The sequence below is a fragment of the Hyaena hyaena genome, unplaced genomic scaffold (assembly GCF_003009895.1).
Source record: "Hyaena hyaena isolate Hyena2069 unplaced genomic scaffold, ASM300989v1 scaffold_407, whole genome shotgun sequence".
In the NCBI taxonomy this organism is placed as follows: domain Eukaryota; kingdom Metazoa; phylum Chordata; class Mammalia; order Carnivora; family Hyaenidae; genus Hyaena; species Hyaena hyaena.
The window spans coordinates 453,546-472,631 of NW_024081037.1; the positions used below are offsets into that span (position 1 = coordinate 453,546).

The 19,086-nt window shown below is 41.3% G+C and overlaps 1 pseudogene; it reads left to right on the plus strand.

Annotated features, from left to right (window-relative positions):
- Window positions 1-7,476: 7,476 nt before the first annotated feature.
- On the plus strand, window positions 7,477-14,051 carry LOC120245086 (annotated as a pseudogene).
- Window positions 14,052-19,086: the final 5,035 nt, after the last annotated feature.

A 19,086-nucleotide genomic window follows, 5' to 3' on the forward strand; every position in this document is an offset into this window, starting at 1 on the left:
TTCCTTTCTGGCCTGCCAAGTTTCAATAGATAGGTCTATAACCACTCTGATAGGTTTCCCTTTGTATGTTTGGGCCCTTTTATCCCTAGCTGCTTTCAAAATTCTCTCCTTGTCCTTATACTTTGCCGTTTTCACTATGATATGTCATGCAGAAGATCAATTCAAATTACGTCTGAGGGGAGTTCTGTTGGATGCCGGCTCCAGCAGGTCCAGGAGTCCCTGAAGGATGGAAGGTGTCGGCGAGGGAGGGGTGAGAGAGGCCCGAGAGTCTTTCTGGTCACCAGGAAGACATCGTTGCCCTGACTGGGGCTCAACTTTATTTTATAAGTGTTTGGGGGATGGCACAGAAGTGGCATTTGCCTTAGACAATGATTTCTGATAACAAACTTCTTTGATATGTAAGAATTTCCCAGAACATAGATTTGTAGAAGACTCATGCATAAGCTTTATCAATAGCAATTGAGGTAGGGGATTTAGATGCTTATCTTATGGGGAAGGAAGGCATCTTTAGCATACCAGACAATGTTTTTAGCATAAGAGGGTGAAGTTACTTCTCTGTGAGCAGGGGTCAAACAGGTCTTTCAGGAAACACCTTTGCTCTCATAATCACAAAAGAAGAAGTTCCTCAATAGGTTCCTCCACAGGGAGCAATCAGCATATTCAAGGCCAGAATAAGTCACTCCAAATACTTGATAACAAATGCCTCCAGGTGGGGGGCAGCTAGTGCTCCAGGCAGAAATAATTGGGTGGGGGTGGATATCTGCCCTTAACTCTAAATTAGGCTCTTTGTCTCAGGGCCAGACTCAAGCCACCTTTATTATGTAAGTCTTGGATCTGCAAGGCCCTTAGGAAGAGCCTTTTAACCATCATCCACAAAGTTTTTATCTGAAATCTCTTTGGAAAAGGAAGGAATATGCTTTTCCTTATGAGCAATCTGTGTGAGGAATATCGGTCTGATCTGGAATATTGTGAGGCCTGGTCAATACTAGCAGCCTCATTTCCAACATGAACCTATACCCGAAGGTGATACCAGTTTTCGTTTCTCATGGCAGGAGCTGTACAAACGCTACCGTTTCCTCTCTGTGACTGTCATCCAGTGAGGCCAGTGCGGCTCCCAGCAGAGTTCTCTGTGCCTCTTGAATTTCAACATCTACTTCCCTCCCCAGGTTGGGGAAGTTCTCTGCTGTAATTTGTTCCAGGACTCCTTCGGCACCTTTCCCTCTCTCTCCCTCTTCTGGGATTCCTATGATATGGATATTGTTCCGTTTGATTGTATCGCTGAGCTCTCAAACTCTTCTTTCATGTTCCTGGATCAGTTTGTCTCTTTTTTTCTCAGTTTCTTCTTTTTCTATAATGGTGTCTTCTAAATCACCTATTCTCCTTTCTGCCTCTTCAATCCGTGTATTGGATGCCTTCAGTTTATTATGTATCTCATTTATCGCAGTTTTTAATTCATCATACCTATTTTTAAGCTCCATGATGTTTGTAGCCATAGTTTCTTTGATGTCCTCCATGCTTTTTTCAAGGGCAATTATTTTTATAATTATTGTTCTAAAATCTTGTTCAGTTACACTGCTTATATCTGTTTTGAGCAGTTCTTTAGCTGCCAAGTCTTCCTGGAATTTCTTGGGAGGAGAGCTCTTTCATTTCGTCATTTTGGTTGGCTTTCTATCTCTTGTTAGTTTTAAAAGCTTGTTATACTCTCTGCACCTGTGAGTGCTGCTGTACCCAAGGAGGCTCTTTGACTGTCCAGGGCCTATCCTTTCAAAAGTGTTCTTTGAATGGTATCTCTTGGTGTCTCTTGTTGAGACTTTGGTTATTTTATTTTCCTACTCGTAGTGGTATTTGGGACTCTCCACCATGTGTACTTTGGCTTGTTTCTTGAGGTAGCCCTGGAGAAGAAAACAGACAGACAAACACACAGGGAACAAAGGCACACAAACGCACAGACAAATCCAACAAACATGCAAACCGAAAGGGAAAATGAAAAAGTAAAGAGAAAGGAGGGAGGAGGGAAGGCGAATAAAAGAAGATAAAAATACATTAAAAAGTCAAAAAGAAGAAAAGAAACGGAAAAAAGAAGAAACCCAATAGACAAAGAACAGTTTAAAGCATATAACCAGATTTCCCAGCTACAAATAAAAAGCCGGGTGTATGCAGTGTTGGTTGAAGAGCATAGAGAAAGAGAGAAATGACAGGGTGGGGATGAGGCAAAATTGGATACGAAATGAGCAGGCAGAAGGAATAAGAAGGTTTTTTCAAAGAGTGAAAGAGTGGAATATGGTTGAAGAGGTGAGAGAAAAATGATGGTGTTATCCAGAGAAACTATATAGTCTGATTACTCCAGAGAGAAAGAGATGAAAAGGTAGGTAGGTGTAGAATTTACATCTACAGAATGGATTAAATGTGACTGTTTAAGCAAGCCAGTGACCAGAATTAATCAGGGCAGTGCTCCAGTAAAAAAAAAAAAAAAAAAAAAAAAGGCAGAAGGCAGCCCTCTAGCAGTGATGGGCGTGATTTGATCCAATGTGTCCAGTGGGGGTTCTGCTTTGGCGGTTGTGGGAGAAGAGTGGCGGCGCTCCAGTCCCTTCTTGAACCAAGCGCTGCAACTCACTTTTTTGGGTGTGTAAACTCCCTGTGCCAGGGGCACAGCCAAGGTGGGCGGTGCTCCATATCCCAAGCCAGGCCTTGTTTCCAGATCCCAGTCCGTGCGTCCCACTGAAATTGCGGAAGACACAAACTCGCAGGCGATCCCCTCAGGGCAGTCCCAAGTCTCTTGCCTTCCCCCTGGGGATTGAGCTGAAGCCGCTGCTCCTGTCTCCTCCCGGTCGGGTTGGCAAGAGAGGAGCAGTTTCATCTGGGGGGCACCTGGGACAAGTGCGTTCCGCCCAGGGTCAGCTGGAGAGCAGGAAATCGGGTCCCTTTGTGTTTCATCACCCAAAACACGAACTCACGGGAAAATCTCCCAGTTTTAAGCCCTTCGCCTCCCCTCTAGGGATCCAGCCGAGCCAGAAGCACAAAGGCGCAGTCACCACGCGGCCCCTCCAGGTGGAGCGGGTGTGCAGGCAGTTGTTTTCCCAGGGTTAGCCTGGGATAAATGCGCCCTGCCTAGGGTCGGCTGGAGAGCGGGAAACCGAGTACCTCTGTGTCCTGAGCAGAGGTTTTTCTGTTCCCCAGGGACAGGGACTGTGTCTTGAGCAGTTTCGGCTACTGTCTTTCCCCTCTAAACTCCCCGCAGAGGGGGATCGCCCCCATTCCTCTGTGTCTCTGGTCCTGGCCCGATTTTATTTTCCCCAGTTCGCACTCATGTTAGGTTTTCTCAGTGGACTCTGTCTCCTTTTCCTCCCAAACTCCTGGATTCTGTTAGGGTTCCTATGGCTTCAGGTCTTCTCTGGGCGAGATATGGGGGCGAGTGCAATGTACATAGTTCCCTACTTCTCCGCCATCTTGCCCATTCCCTGCCCTTTTTTTTTTTTTTTAAAGGAGCCCACATTTTGATAGCTGCAGTTAGTCAGTGGGTTTTACTAGCACAGGGTGAATTTTGAAAAGCACTAAATTCCAGTATTACAACCTACTTGTTCTCAGCCACATTGTGTTGCCCTAAATATTCATGTGTTGGAGCACCTGGGTGGCTCAGTCGGTTAAGCATGTGACTCAGATTTTGGCTCATGATCTCACAGCTTGTAAGTTCAAGCCCCACATTGGGCTGTGCACTGTGGGCATGGAGCCTCTTTGGGATTCTCTCTCTCCCTCGCTCTCTCTGCTTCTCTCTCAAAATAAATAAATTTAAACAAAATTGTATGTGAAAGTTCTAACCCCTAGTACCTCAGAATGTGACCTTATTTGAAGATAGCGTCATTATAAAGGTAAGCAAGTTAAAATAAGGTCATTAGAGCAGGCTCTAATTCAACATAACTGGTATCCTTATAAGAAGAGTGAATTCGCACAGGGATATGCATAAAGGCAAGAGTTTAGGGAGAAACACAGGGAGAAGATGGTTGTCCACAAGCCAAGGAAAGAGGCCTGGAACACATCCTTCCCTCCCAGCCCTCAGAAGGACCCAACACTGCTGACGCCTTGATTTTGGACTTCTCCCTTCCAGAATTGTGAGACAATAAATTGTTGTTGTTTAAGCTACTCAGTTCTAGTCCTTTGTTACAGCAGCCCTAGCAAAATAATTCACCATCTGGGTCAATGTCCGCTGGTATCTCTGTAGCAGCAGCTCTGACCATCTCCTGCCCATGTTCTTTTTCCCCATCCCTTCTCCATCATTAATGGAATGAACGAATATTCACCTCAATCTGAGTCTTGTTCTTGGTGGATTACAAAACATTTTACAGAAGAGGACACATTTAAGTTGACTTTTCAACCCCCAAAACTGATATATTTCTCCTATTTCCTACAATACTTGATGAAAATACAGCTTCAGGGGACATGAACATAGGCTTTACCTGACCCAAGGATTTCAGAAAAACACATCAATGTACCCAAAATGCAAGAACTACAGGTAATACTGCAGTGGCACAAAATAAATGATTATGAATCCCCTATTTCATTTACTGCGAATAGATTTTTAAAACTCAGTTTCTGAGATGTCTGCATGTTTATGCACAGTAAATGTCTAGATGGATACATTAAAAAAATCTTCTTGGGAATCTAAAAGATCTAAGAAACTTATTTTTCATTTTGTACCCCTTTTATGGTTTGAGGTTTTTACCTTACACGTTTAATATTTTTTCAATTATAGTAACAATGAGCATACCCATTATTCTCTCTCTTATATTTTAATTTTTTTAATGTTTTATTTATGTTTGAGAGAGAGAGAAAAAGAGAGAGAGAGAGCAAGATAGGGACACAGAGAGAGGGAGACACAGAATCCAAAGCAGGCTCTGGGCTCTGAGCTGTCAGTGCAGAGCCCAATGCAGGGCTCAAACCCACAAACTGTGAGAACATGACCCAAACCAAAGTAGCACACTCAATTGACTGAGCCACCCAGGCACCCCTCTATTATCCTTTCAATAATAAAAGAAATCTTTTTTTTTAGATTTTTTAAAAGATTTTATTTTTTATTTTATTTTTAATATAATTTATTGTCTAATTGGCTTCCATACAACACCTAGAGCTCATCCCAACAAGTGCACTCCTCAATGTCCATCACCCACTTTCCCCTCTCCCCTACCCCCATCAACCCTCAGTTTGTTCTAGTTATTTGATAGTCTCTTATGATTTGCCTCCCTCCCTCTCTGTAATTTTCCCCCTTCCCTCCCCCATAGTCTTCTGTTAAGTTTCTCAAGATCTACATATGAGTGAAAACTAAAAGGAATCATTTTAAATAAATAATAAGTCTAAGAAAAGGAATTAGCACTTATCAAATACCTAGCATATACCAAGCACTATGCTGTGTACTTTATGTATCTTTATCTCATTTATCGTGTACAATAATCCCATGTAACAGGTACTTTTGCCTATTGTATGAATGAGGAAATGAGACGTGGGCAGGTATTACCCTAAACAGGAGCTCTCTGGTGAAGGGAACTTGAGTGACAGGAGATTACACAAAGGTATTGTTTTCTTCAATTCTAGAATTTCTTTAAGTCTTTGATATACTCACATGTATTATGAATTGCCAAGTTTCCAGTGTTGACTACAGAAACCTCTTCTCAAGAAGAATTTCTCAAGAGATACTGATTTTCAGAATGTGCTCTGGAGCCACTGCCCTGCATGATCATCTGCAGGAAGGTCTTAGTTGAACAGTGTGACTAAAGGGACTGATCATGGGGACCGATATTTGCCATATGGTGTTGGTATTTTTTTCCTGTAGTGTTCCAAATATTTTGAAGGAGTCCTAGTCTGGTGACTGCAAAACTGTCTTTGGTGATACTCAGATATTTTCTTTTCCATACCCCAGGGAAGTGCTGGAATCCTGGGACGTTAAAAAGGGTGGTAGCTTCTTAGTACTTTCATATTTTCACTTATATGCCAACTATCCAGCTAGAAAGTAGATATTTATGGAGTGGAAGTAATTCCTGGGCACAGAAATTTACATCTTGACATTTATATACAAGCATGAATATTGGTTATAGGCAAATATACTGACATCAATTTTATATACCCACACCCATATGTATCAAGATAACAAAAAGGAACAGAGAAAGGAAAAAGAACAAAACAGGCAATAATTAATTTATTCATTTGTTCTACTCAATACAGACATCATGCTAGATGCTTTGGGTGATACAGTGAACAAGAGAGGCAAGGTCCCTGACCTCCCTGAATTTGTACTGACATTAGCTGTAATTTGCTTTGTGACCCAGGATAAGTCACACAAGCATCTAAACCTCCAGTTTTTCATATTACAAGCAACCTAACTGAGGCTTTTCCTTCCTGAAAATTTCAGTCCTAAAGTCATTAGCTGAGGAGGAACAAGGTGGGTGTCTATGGAGGGGGTAGAGCGGAGCAGTAGACCAGAGCAGATGTCAGAACCCTGTTGGGTGGCCTGGCATGAGAAGTCAGATTCCAGACAGAGTGCATAAGGCGTCCATGTGATGAAGAGGAACAGCCTGGCATGCAGTGTCACATCCAAGGGGTGGGGAAGGACTCTAGGAAAGAAACAGTCCAATGTGAGAAATCAAAGCCAGAGAAGAGAGAGGAAAGCATTCCTTCAGAGACCAAGAAAGATCACAGGGGCAGCATGTGTGGGCTGGTTGGTGTGGGAATTCAGGGCCAGAGATGAGTGAGGAGGGTGTCCACATGGAGTGGCAGCCTAAAATAGGGAGTCAGAGCCCAAACAATGAGAGAAGAGTGTCCACACATGGGTAGGGTAGGGCTGAAGATCAGAGATGTCACAAACATGGAGAAAAAAAAGCCCCAGGGTAATAATTCTGAAGGGAGCAATATCATTTAGGGGAAACAGCTGTGAGAAAAGTGCATGAATACAGTCAGGAACTTCTTATCCAAAAGAGGAAAACTGATGACTGCAACAAAGTCAAGTATTTCAAAGTCAGGGGTGTGATATTACTTCTTATTGCTCATATTTGAACTATATAACTTCCATGTGTCTTTAAAATATAAAAAATAGTGTTGAGTTAGAAATGGATTTAGGTATCAATACAAACTCATGATTACATATGTATATATTTCTATATATTTAATAAATATATATAAGTAGTATATACATAGATGCAAAACTATATATATATACAAAAATTTATATGTGTTTATGTTTATGATATATATCATACATATCCTACATTTACATACATTTATTCTCTAGTTCTGGCCACTCATAGGCCATGAAAACAGTAACATTCCACTAATCTTAAGCACACATATTGTACACCTGGAACTAATATAATACTGCGTGTTAACTATAATGGATTCAAAAGTTTTAAAAATGGGGCGGCGAAGACAGCGTTTTTCCTTTAGAAAATGAGTGAAAGCTTCTGGTTTGACCTGTTTTTCCTTTCTTTCTCATCAATGTATAGAGGCAGCAGTGATTCAGGTGCAGCCGGTGAGTGCTCAGGGCTGATGCCTCAGCGTTTGAGACAGGACTTTGGTGGTAGTTTTTGGATGCTGGGGCTTTCTGTTGTGACCAGCTCCGGGAGCACACTGCGCATGTGCGAACAGCCTGCTCTTTGGAATGAAGACCTCTCAGTCAGCCGGGGGAGGGAGGCATGCTAGCGGACCATTATTGTGCTAACTTACCCCCAGCCTGCTAAACCCCAACCGCTCAGTGGCAAGACTGCAATCTTTTCTTCGCTATACTAGAACCAGTTGGCTCTAGTTTAACACACGACTATAGTGAGAGCTCCCCACCTATCCCTGGGTACTCTCTGTGTGAATGACAGCCCCATCTCTTCATTCAGGAACTCTAGAAATAATTGAAAATACGGCAAGGGAGGGGCATTTGGGTGGCTCAGTCAGTTAAGCATCAGACTCTTGATTTCGGCTCAAGTCATGATCTCATGGTTCTTAAGATCGAGCCCTGTGCTGGGCCCTGTGCTGATAATGCAGAGCCTGCTTGAGATTCTTTCTCTCTCTCTCTCTCTGCCCCTCCCCTGCTTTTGCTCGTTCTCTCTCGCAAGTAAATTTAAAAAAAAAATACAGCAAGGGGGTAGGAATGCCTACACTGAAGGCCAAAGTTCTTCACTCCACATGAGAACTGGATAAAACAGAATGAAGTGTCTACCTCCATTTTCTTTTGCTTTGGAAGTGAGGACAGCTTTGTCCTAACACCTCTGTCACTGTGCGTGCATGCGTGGGCACACACATATACACACCAATCATAAGCATACATGGAGCTCAGATCTTGATTTCTTAAAACAATTTTCTACTAAAAGGAACAAAGCTTGGAAAAATGGCTAATTTCAAGACTGGGCAGGGAAAGGCCAAGATGAGCCTAGAATATCTACCTTATGCCAGAGAGGAAAGAAGTGTTCAAGAAATGATGGGTACGTATCAAATGGACATAGAATCCAGCATGAAGTGGCTGAAAATAAGCATCGAAATAAATAATGGTATAACATTATAACCCATTAAATAGGGCTCAATTCCATAACCCTGGGATCATGACCTATGCCAAAATCAAGAGTCAAACACTCAACTAACTGAGACCCCAGGTGCCCCCAAATCCCACTATCTTTACTGTCAAGGTAATATTCTGGACCCTAAATATCTCCATTTAATATAATTGTTTTGATTATTAATTAATAATTATTAATTTGCCTATATATTTTTTAACATTTATTTTTGAGAGACAAAGAAAGACAGAGCATGAACAGGGGTAGGAGCAGAGAGAAAGGGAGACACAGAATCTAAGCAGGTTCCAGGCTCTGGCAGCACAGAGATGAATGCGGCTTCAAACCCATGAACCGTGAGATCATGACCTGAGCTGAAGTCGGACACTTAACTCACTGAGCCACCCAGGTGTCTCTTGGCCTATATATTTTTGATTTTCTGGAAAACCCTAAATAACACAAGGTCCACTTGCAACAGGCACCATCCATTTTCCAGATAAGACCCATAATCCCCAGAAAACTTAATAATGGTGTATGATACTCAAGAAGTTTGTGATCTAGTTAGAGAATAGGCATATAAGAAATTAAAGCACACCAAAGATAATGCAGAAGTCACTAGTTGGTAAATGATTACTCCACAAGTATACATTCTTACCTGAAGAATCTTGGAATGAATGACAAAAAAACCAGTTAAGAAAACTTGCCAACTTGTATGGGGCCATAAAGCAGCATAAACGTATTAAACAAGACATGTTGTCAGCAGGTTTCTCAATAAGGTAAATACATTTTATGGCTGGTTATACAACTTAGGAAAGACAATATTTTCATCACTGGCATTTGCCATATTATGTTCAGCATACATTTTCCAGTTCAAATACATGCCTTATTTTGAAGTCAGTGTTAAGGTCTGGATATATTAGTTTTCTACAGCTGCTGTAACAAAGTACCACAAACTGAGTGACCTAAACTAGAGAAATTTATTGTCACACAGTTCAGAGATACGAAGTGCAAATTCATGTACTTGATTAGTAGGGTCAAGAGAAATTTATTGTCACACAGTTCAGAGATACGAAGTGCAAATTCATGTACATGATTAGTAGGGTCAAGCTTCCTCCGAAAGTGCTAGGGAATCAGTTCCAGCCATCTCTCTTAGCCTCTGGTGATTTGCTGGCATCTTGGCATAACTTAACTTGTAGACACATCATCCCAATCTGTGCTTTCATGTTCACAAGGCATTCTCCCTGTGTCTGTATCTTTGTGTTCAAATTTCCCCTTTCCATAAGGGCACCAGTCACATTGGATTGGGTCCAGCATACTCCAGTGTAACCTCATCCTAACTAAACTATACCTAAAACAAACCCAATTTCCAAATAAGCTCACATCCTGAGGTGGTGGAGGTTAGGACTTCAACATATGAATTTGGGGAGAACATAATTCAGTACAATGAGTTACAGTACTAATAAATCAAAATCTAAGATTTAGAAAAATAACCCAAACTCTACCTACTAACAATGTTTGTGGCCTGACTCGTTTTTTTAGGATGTGAACCTGGTACTTTGACTTATGAGTTGTGTTGCTATGCTCTGACACTAGAGGGTAGCATCATTACTGTTGTCTGCTATTTCTTTTATAGTATATTCAGTACTTAGCCATTCATCCCATCTAATCCCAGTGTGATGTGTTTGGAAGTGAGGCCTTCTAGAAGATAATTAGATAATCAAGGAGGGGCCCTCGTGATGGGATTAATGCCCTTATAAAGAAGATGCTGGAGGGAGATAATCTGTCTCTGTACCACAAGAGGATTTAAGACAATCTGCCAACCAGGAAGGCCTTCACCAAACACCAGATCTGCTGGTGCCTTGATCTTGGACTTCCCACCCTCCAAAACTGTAAGAAATAAATGTTTGTTGTTCAAACCACCTAGTCTACGGTGCTCTGTAATATCAGTCCAAACTGACTTAGAAAAAGTCTGACCAGATATGTGAACAGAAGTAGGGAACAGGTGGTCTTTAGAATAAGGCAGGCCTATCTAAGAAGGAATTGAGCCATTCACTATGCAGTAGTGTCACTTCTAAAGTGGAAAGAGCCACACCTTTTGATGTCAGGAGACTTATATCCCATCATGGGCTCAGCCAATAATTGACTGCATGATCTTGGACAAATCACTCTCTGGTCTCAGAGTCCTCACCTATAGACAATGTTTTGAGACCTATTTTCTCTAAATATATTCCTTTGATTATTTTCTCTTTATTCTGTTCCTATTGCTCACTTTCTAATGTTACAGGTTGAGAAGGATTCCTTAGGAGTTCCAATAGAGACAAAAGAAGCATGGTTGCCGCTGCTGTGCAGGGCCAGGTCAGGAGTACGAAAGCCAGTGCAATTTCACAAGTGTTCTGGTGGTGGTGGTGACCCAGGAAATGGTAGTATAAGCCAGTGTGGAAACCAGACCGTCTGCTGCTTCTGGGATCTGGTACTAAGGGAGCATGTCACAGCCACAGAAGGAATTATGATGAGGTAATAAGCAGCTTATTTAGAAATGTGGGTACCAGAGTGACTTGCTGATGGTGGCAGTATTTCCAAGGGAAGCTCTTTGAAAGCATGAGCTCTCTTGATTGACATGGAAGGGGTAGCAAATGAAATTCTTCAGGGACCATTGAGAAATGTATTTGATAGCATGCAGCTCATCACTGATATTTCTTTTTTTTTTTTTTTTTACAAATAGTTTATTGTCAAATTAGTTTCCACATAACACTCAGTGCTCATCCCCAAAGTGCCCTCCTCCATGCCCATCCCCCCTCCCCCCCACATCCATCAGTCCTCAGTTTTTGTCAGCATTCAAGAGTCTCTCATGGTTTGCCTCTCTCCCATTCCCCCACCATTTCCGCCCTTCTTCTCCCCCTTGTTCCTCCGTCAAGTTCCTCCTAATTCTCCTATACGTGCAAACATGTGATATTTGTCCTTCTCTGCCTGACTTATTTCGCTCAGCATAACCCCCTCAAGGTCCATCCATGTTGCTACACATGGCCAGATTTCATTGTTTCTCCTTGCCATGTAGTATTCCATGGTATAGATAAACCACATCTTCTTGATCCATTCATCTGTTGATGGACACTTAGGCTCTTTCCATGTTTTAGCTATTGTGGAGAGTGCTGCTATGAACATTGGGGTACATGGGCTCCTATGCCTCAGCATTTCTGTATCCCTTGGGTAAATTCCTAGCAGTGCTATTGCTGGGTCATAGGGGAGTTCTATTGTTAATTTCCAGAGGAACCTCCACACTGTTTTCCAGAGGGGCTGCACCAGTTTACATTCCCACCAACAGTGTAGGAGGGTGCCTGTTTCTCCACATCCTCGCCAGCATCTAGAGTCCTCTGATTTGCTCATTTTAGCCACTCTGATGGGTGTGAGGTGGTATCTCAGTGTGGTTTTGATTTGTATTTCCCTGATGAGGAGGGATGCTGAGCATCGTTTCATGTGTCTGTTGGCCATCTGGATGTCCTCTTTGGAGAAGTGTCTGTTCATGTCTTCTGCCCATTTCTTCACTGGGTTGTTTGTTTTTCGGGCGTGTAGTTTGGTGAGTTCCTTATAGATGCTGGATATTAACCCTTTATCTGATATGTCATTTGCAACTATCTTTTCCCATTCCGTTGGTTGCCTATTAATTTTCTGGGTTGTTTCCTTGGCTGTGCAGAAGCTTTTAATCTTTATGAGGTCCCAACAGTTTATTTTTGCTCTTGATTCCCTTGCTTTTGGGGATGTGTCAAGTAAGAAGTTGCTGCGGTGGAGGTCAAGGAGGTTGTTTCCTGCTTTCTCCTCTAGGGTGTTGATAGTTTCCTGTCTCACGTTCAGGTCCTTTATCCATTTGGAGTTTATTTTTGTGCATGGTGTGAGAAAATGATCTAGTTTCATTCTTCTGCATGTTGCTGTCCAATTCTCCCAACACCATCTGTTAAAAAGGCTGTCTTTTTTCCATTGGATATTCTTTCCTGCTTTGTCAAAGATCAGTTGGCTGTATACTTTTGGGTCCACTTCTGAGTTCTCAATTCTGTTCCATTGGTCTATGGGTCTGTTTTTGTGCCAATACCATACTGTCTTGATGATGACAGCTTTGTAGTAGAGGCTAAAGTCTGGGATGGTGATACCTCCCGTTTTGGTTTTATTTTTCAGTATTACTTTGGCTATTCGGGGTCTTTTGTCATCACTGATATTTCTGACTCGGAATAATTGGGTTGTGGGTCATTAAGTTTTTGGCAGTCTTTATCAGGAACGTAGAAACTCAGATTTTAGAGAAACTCAGAAGGTTGGTTGGGCCCTGTGATCGTTTGCAGTGTTTTTTAGAATATAGTCCATAGGAGGTGGAACATGATCTAGACTTGGAACATTTCTTCTAAAGGCGCTTAAGGGGGGCACCTGGGTGTCTCAGTCAGTTAAGCGTCCAACTTCAGCTCAGGTCATGGTCTCACAGTTCATGACTTCGAGCCCCAAGTCGGGCTCAGTGCTGACAGCTCAGAGACTGGAGCCTGCTTCAGATTCTGTATCTCCCTCTCTCTCTGCCCCACCCCCCAGCTCACACTGTCTCCATCTCTCTCAAAAATAAATAAACATTAAAAAACATTTTTTTAAAGGTGCTTGAGGGTGAATTCCCAGAAATATATAGATCCATGACTTCAATTTATCCTTCTAGTGAGGATGATGTCATAACCTCGCCTTATGGCAAGCATGCGGACTGTGTTGCCGATGGACAATCCAATCTTTATTTGACTTCTTTAGCAAAATGGCGAATTCTCATGGTGAATTCTGCAAAATTGTGTACAACTATAAAGCCAAAGAGTCAGGTTACTTCAAGAGCTGGGGATTTTGGAAAATGGAACCAGAAGCCCTTTGATGCAATGAACAACATTGTGGCAAACTTGCTGATGAACCTGACAAGTTCCACAAGGTTTGAGGCATTCTTAATATGGACCATAAAGAAACCATCATGAATTTAGTTCCTTTTCCTTAAGTGCATGATCTTGTGTCAAGCCTAACACCTCTATGTGTCTACCTAAATGAGGTGTGAGGTAGATGTTAACATTCCTACCTGAAAGTTGGATCAGATATTTTCAGATTCCTTTAGTAAAGGTCACTAGCTGATTCAGGCTGACCACAAACATAGTTTCAACCTTATGGTCAGAGGAAACGTACAGGTTTCAGATCTTTGCAGAAATACTGAAAGATTAAAACCTTCTCTACAGTTTGTCTCCTGGAATCAAGAAGGCTGGAAAAGCAGCCTGTGCTCAGTACCTCCTGTGGGCCATTCTCATGATAAGCTCTAGCACACGTGCATGAAGCCTGCCTTCATGGAACTGAGAGAATCATGAGGCTCTATAAGAAAAAGGCTCATCTTCATCACTACCTACAAATTAAGGGACAGAGGGAAGAATGTTCACCGAAACTGTGTCATCTTTATCAGGGTCCGGAGAGGAATATAACCAACTGGAGGCTGCACAAAGCATGCCTGTGGAAGATTTACCTAGACTAAGCATGGCTGTGTAAAAAAGAAATACCCATTAGACAACTTTTACTTTTCTTAATTCCACATCAGTTTTGTCACCTTACCTTTCTGTTTCAGAGCATTGGTGATTAAGAAAGCCCTGTTTGTGCTTTTCATATCAGAAAGCACTTTTGTCTTAAAAAAAAAAAAAGAGTGGTTTTCATTTCATCAAAATTTGCTGATGATACCAGCATGTGACATTAGTGAAGTTCTAGGACCTTGACTTCAGACATTTGTCTTCAAAAAATTCCTCTTTTCTAAAATTGAGGAAACAGAGTTCTTCTGCATTTTACTTTATTTATAGTCTCATATTTAGGCATTTATACAATGATAACCATGCCTTCAATAAAAATCTTGTGTGAGTATATTTTTATATTTATTTATGACTTATTTTTTCATATTCTGTTTAAATTCTCCTGATTCCTTGAAAACAAGTATGAGGAGTAGTAGAGGAACTTAATACGTTAGTGTCATACCCTCTAACTTTTCAGGCATAGGTTTTATTACAACTATTAAGTAGCTTTTGTTTCTTCTTTGGGTAACCACTTTTTTGCACTCAAAAGAATCATAATTTACATTTATTTAACATGTAATTGTATTAAATTCTTTAAATATGCTTTTCTATTAAACTGGTTTTTGTAATAATAAATGCTCATGTTTTTAAACAAACAAAAAGAAAAGAAGTATGGCTGTAAGAAGGAAGTATTTATGTGTAAAGATAATTACAGGGCTGGATAGAGAATGATCCAATGCTAGTCTGGACTTTGTGCTGCAGGAATTCAAAGGCAGAGAAGAGTGGTAGGAAGCAGTAGAAAAGTTATGGGTTTTTTTGGGCAAAATTAAAAATTTACTCTGCAGAAGACCTTGTTAAGAAGATAAGATATAGACAGAAAAAAATATTTGCAAACCACATATATTTTTTTCATTTACCCATGTAGTTACCTTTGTTTCTTTGTATAGATTCAAATGACCATACAGTGTCCTTTAATTTCAGAAAAAAAAGAAAAAAGAAAAAAGAAAGGAAAAGAAAAGAAAAAAGAAAAACACTTAAACATTCCTGTATACACACTTCCTGAAGACTTTTACTGCTCATAGCTCTTCCCTAAGAAAAGAAAGCTTTTGAATTTGCCTTAAAGTATCTCCAGAAGTTAAGCTGCAAGGAGACAGGCAGGTAGGGTGGTTAATACAACATAGGTATGGAAATTAAAATAAACATGCTTTGGGGAACAGAAAACAAGTCAGCCTGACCAGTATAAGGGTTTTGTTAGACCTTATGACGGCATAACTACAAAGTGAATTGTACTCAAATGATTTGATTTTATTTGAATGTAATCATAATGAATTTAGGCTTGATATGAGAAGCAGAGGAACCTGGGCCAATTTTTGATCAGAGGAGAGCATTGTTCCATTCTACATTGCTAGGCTCCTTGTTTACTTGGGCTTGCTTATGTCTGTATGTTTTAGACCTGTATGTATTTTGGCTTCAGACACAGATCATTAGGTAGGGATTATTTGGGGTTCCACCCCCAGCTTCTTACTTAAACTCTTTAATTCTCCCTCAGGCCATTTGAACTGGCAGAACAGTCCAAGTTCAGGAAAGGAACCAGGTAAGAGGTGCTTGTCTCCATTTTAATATTTGGCATCAGTCATGGTGATTCCTCCCACGGTGCATATGCACATTGAACAATGTTGTCCCTGCTTTAAAGTAGCAAAGGCTAAGATATACTGGCATCGACTCTCAGAACTGTGAGTTGAATTATCTTCAAAAGAGAGTGACCTAGGGGTGCCTGGGTGGTTCAATTGGTTAAACGCCCAACTCTTGATTTCAGCTCAGGTCATGATGTCACAGTCGGGGGATCAAGCCCCTTGTTGGGCATGGAGTCTGCTTAAGATTCTCTCTCTCCCTCCCTCTGCCCTTCACCTCCTCTGTCCCCCAACAGAAAAATAAATAAAAATAAAAGACAGTGACCTAGAATTCATTAGGCTATCACCTTAATATCTGTAAAAATTAAGTAGTCTTATCCAATAGGTAATATATGAAAAACAAAGTACAGGATAACATCCAGTTCAGAAATCTTTATACTTAGAAGGAAATATATTTAAATATCTTAAGAGCTAAAGAATAATGAAATTCCTTCAAGTGACATGACAGCCTGGGTGGGAGTGACAGATTTTCACAAGTAGGTGGAAAAGACCGATAATTTTAATATGACTCCAGCTCAGGATGGTGCCTTCCCCGTGGTTTAAAAGGCTGGGAGACAGCCTGTATGGAGGGTCTGATGGAGTGACCATAAATAACAGGATTCAGCATGTCCCTGTAGGATCACTGTCAAGAATCCTGTTCCATTCAGTATCTGAGTCCAAAAGCTCAATGAGAAGGCTAGGTACTTCCTGGCATTTTCTGTCATAAACAAATCACTTCCTTAACAGTAAGTCTATTTTATCATGGAAAGACTTAGAATTAAGTAATGTGGGTTTTTTCTTTCTAATTTATTGATTTAAATTCAAGTCAGTTAATATACATAAGTATCGGTTTTGAGCGTAGAACCCAGTGATTCATCATTGACATATAACAAGCAGTGATCATCCCAAGTGTCCTCCTTAATGCTCATCACCCATCTAGTCCAGAATTGATTTCTGGATCAATTCTCCATGTGTGTGAACTTTTCTTTCATGGTTTTCAATCTATCGACTCCTTGTATTTTGGGAGAATTCCTTATGTCTCATGTCAATTCCTTATGTTTTTATTTTCATTGTTCGTGTAGTCCCCAGTGACTCCTGCACCACCTTATGAATCCACGTCTCAAACTCAACCAATATAGGCTCAATTAATGAGCCCTGTAGTGACAAAATGAGGAGTACACCAAGATGGTCAGGACCCAACCTCCCATTTCAACAAGTTGCTGGAAGTTAATGCAGAGGCTGCACTGACTGTTTCCCAAGCAAGGGAGATTGAAGGTAGCAGAAATCACTGAAGAGTTGGTGTAACATCAACAGACAGTGTTGGTACTGGGCTGAGTTATTTAAGGAGTTACTTTACTCATGGCAAATGAAGCCTGGGATACCTACAAAGGAGGTTTGGCAAAAGCTCAGGAATGGAGACTCCAGGGTTTTGGAAGAGCTGAGATAAAATACAAATAAAAATAAGGGAAGGTGCCCTCTCCCAACCCTTCCTTGGTGAAGACTTCCATGAAGTTACAATAATGGTGTTCAAATTTATAGGGGTGCCTTGGTGGCTCAGTCAATTGAATGTCAGACTTCCACTCAGGTCGTGATCTCATAGTCTGTGGGTTCCAGCCCTGCATTGGGCTCTGTGCTGGCAGCTCAGAGCCTGGAGCCTGTTTGGATTCTGTGTCTCCCTCTCTCTCTGCCCCTCCTTAGCTTGCACTCTGTCTGTCTATCTCTCTCTCTCTCTCAAAAATAAATAAACATTAAAAAAATTATCATTCACTTCAGGCCCTAGAAGCAGATAGCCTTAGACTGTGGACTTAGATCTGAACCAAATGTTCCCTCCCCCTCCTTCGTACCCCTCTGCACCACCCTTCTCGAGAACTCACTGAGTAGCATCTCACTTGCATTCTCTCTGTCCAGAGACTGAAGGAACAGACATTTCTGCTCTCTCAAAAAGACTGCTAGAATATTGCACTTATCAGTTTTCAATATTCCAATCTTAATCTGGTTTAGGCTAAGTATTCCAAGCATTCCTGCTCAGGCCTACATACCAGCAATGCCATTTTCATGAACAGCAGCTGACAGCTCTTTTGAAACACAAACTTTCCAAAGTTATAGAAACCTACTGGACTAGAAAAGATAGAGGATATGCATGAGGCAGAATGCCATGATCACGTGAGGACATCACAGGTATATGGGCATTTCATATGCCAGAAGTACACTCAGGTTTATTGTATTATTCAAAATAAGCCCTCAAGCACCCACATCAGTTGTTTTCAACCCTTACATAAAAAAATGGAGCTGTATCCGGGCACCTGGGTGGCTCAGTCAGTTAAGCATCTGACTTCGGCTCAGGTCATGATCTCACAGCTTAGGAGCTCAAACCCCAATTGCGCTCTGTGCTGACAGCTTGGAGCCTGGAGCCTGCTTCAGATTCTCCCTCTCTCTCTCTCCACCTTGCCCACTCATACTCTGTCTCTCTCTCTCAAACATAAACATTAAAAAAAAATTTTTTTAATGGAGGTGTCCAGTTCTCTGGCATAAAAAATCCACTTATGTCCTTCCCAGTGCACTGTGATAATAGCAAATGGGACAGGCTTCTGGATTTGTCTGCACTTTCTGGGATGCCATGGAGCTTCAGGATTTCATTTCACCTCCAGCTACCCACAGGCTGCCTCTCTCTTTCATATTCAAGTCAGCTCTCAAGGATCCCTGAAGGCCTCCTTACCTTTTCTGTCTTTTCTGTCATGGCAGAGACTGGCCTTTCCAACTAACATAGTACTAAATCAGCTGCTTCCAGCTTCACTTTGTCTCAGAGATTGTAGATTCATAAAATGTGACGGTTAGAAATTGCCCCATGACTCATCCTATTCAATTTCCTTACTTTAAAGAGGACATGGTGATTTCTAAAGCCCTAGAGGCAGATTAGTCTTAGAACCAGAATTAGAAATGAGATTTCTTGACTCTCCACAAAGGGCTGCTTAGTTCAAGACTAGGTAAGAGCTCTGACTGTTTACCCAGGTATTCCATAAAATGCTTTCCCTTATTTTAACCCCTCTACTATTTTCAGTAGAAGGGATGATATGGTGGTCATGCTATACTGTGTGATGACATTTTACTCTATAGAAGACACCATAACTCCCCTTTCCCAGTCTCTCACGGTTTTGCATTCCATGTGTTCTAGGGATCATTTCTCGTCTTCTCTAAAAGACCGCACAACTCAGGATGACTTCTGGCTTACTTTTCCCAGGGCAGAACTCAGGTGTTACAGAAGGAGATTTCTCACAAAAAGGAATTTGTCACACAATTCCTTCTTCATGATACAAGAATGAGGTGCAGTTGAATTAAAAAAACAAACACTTGAGG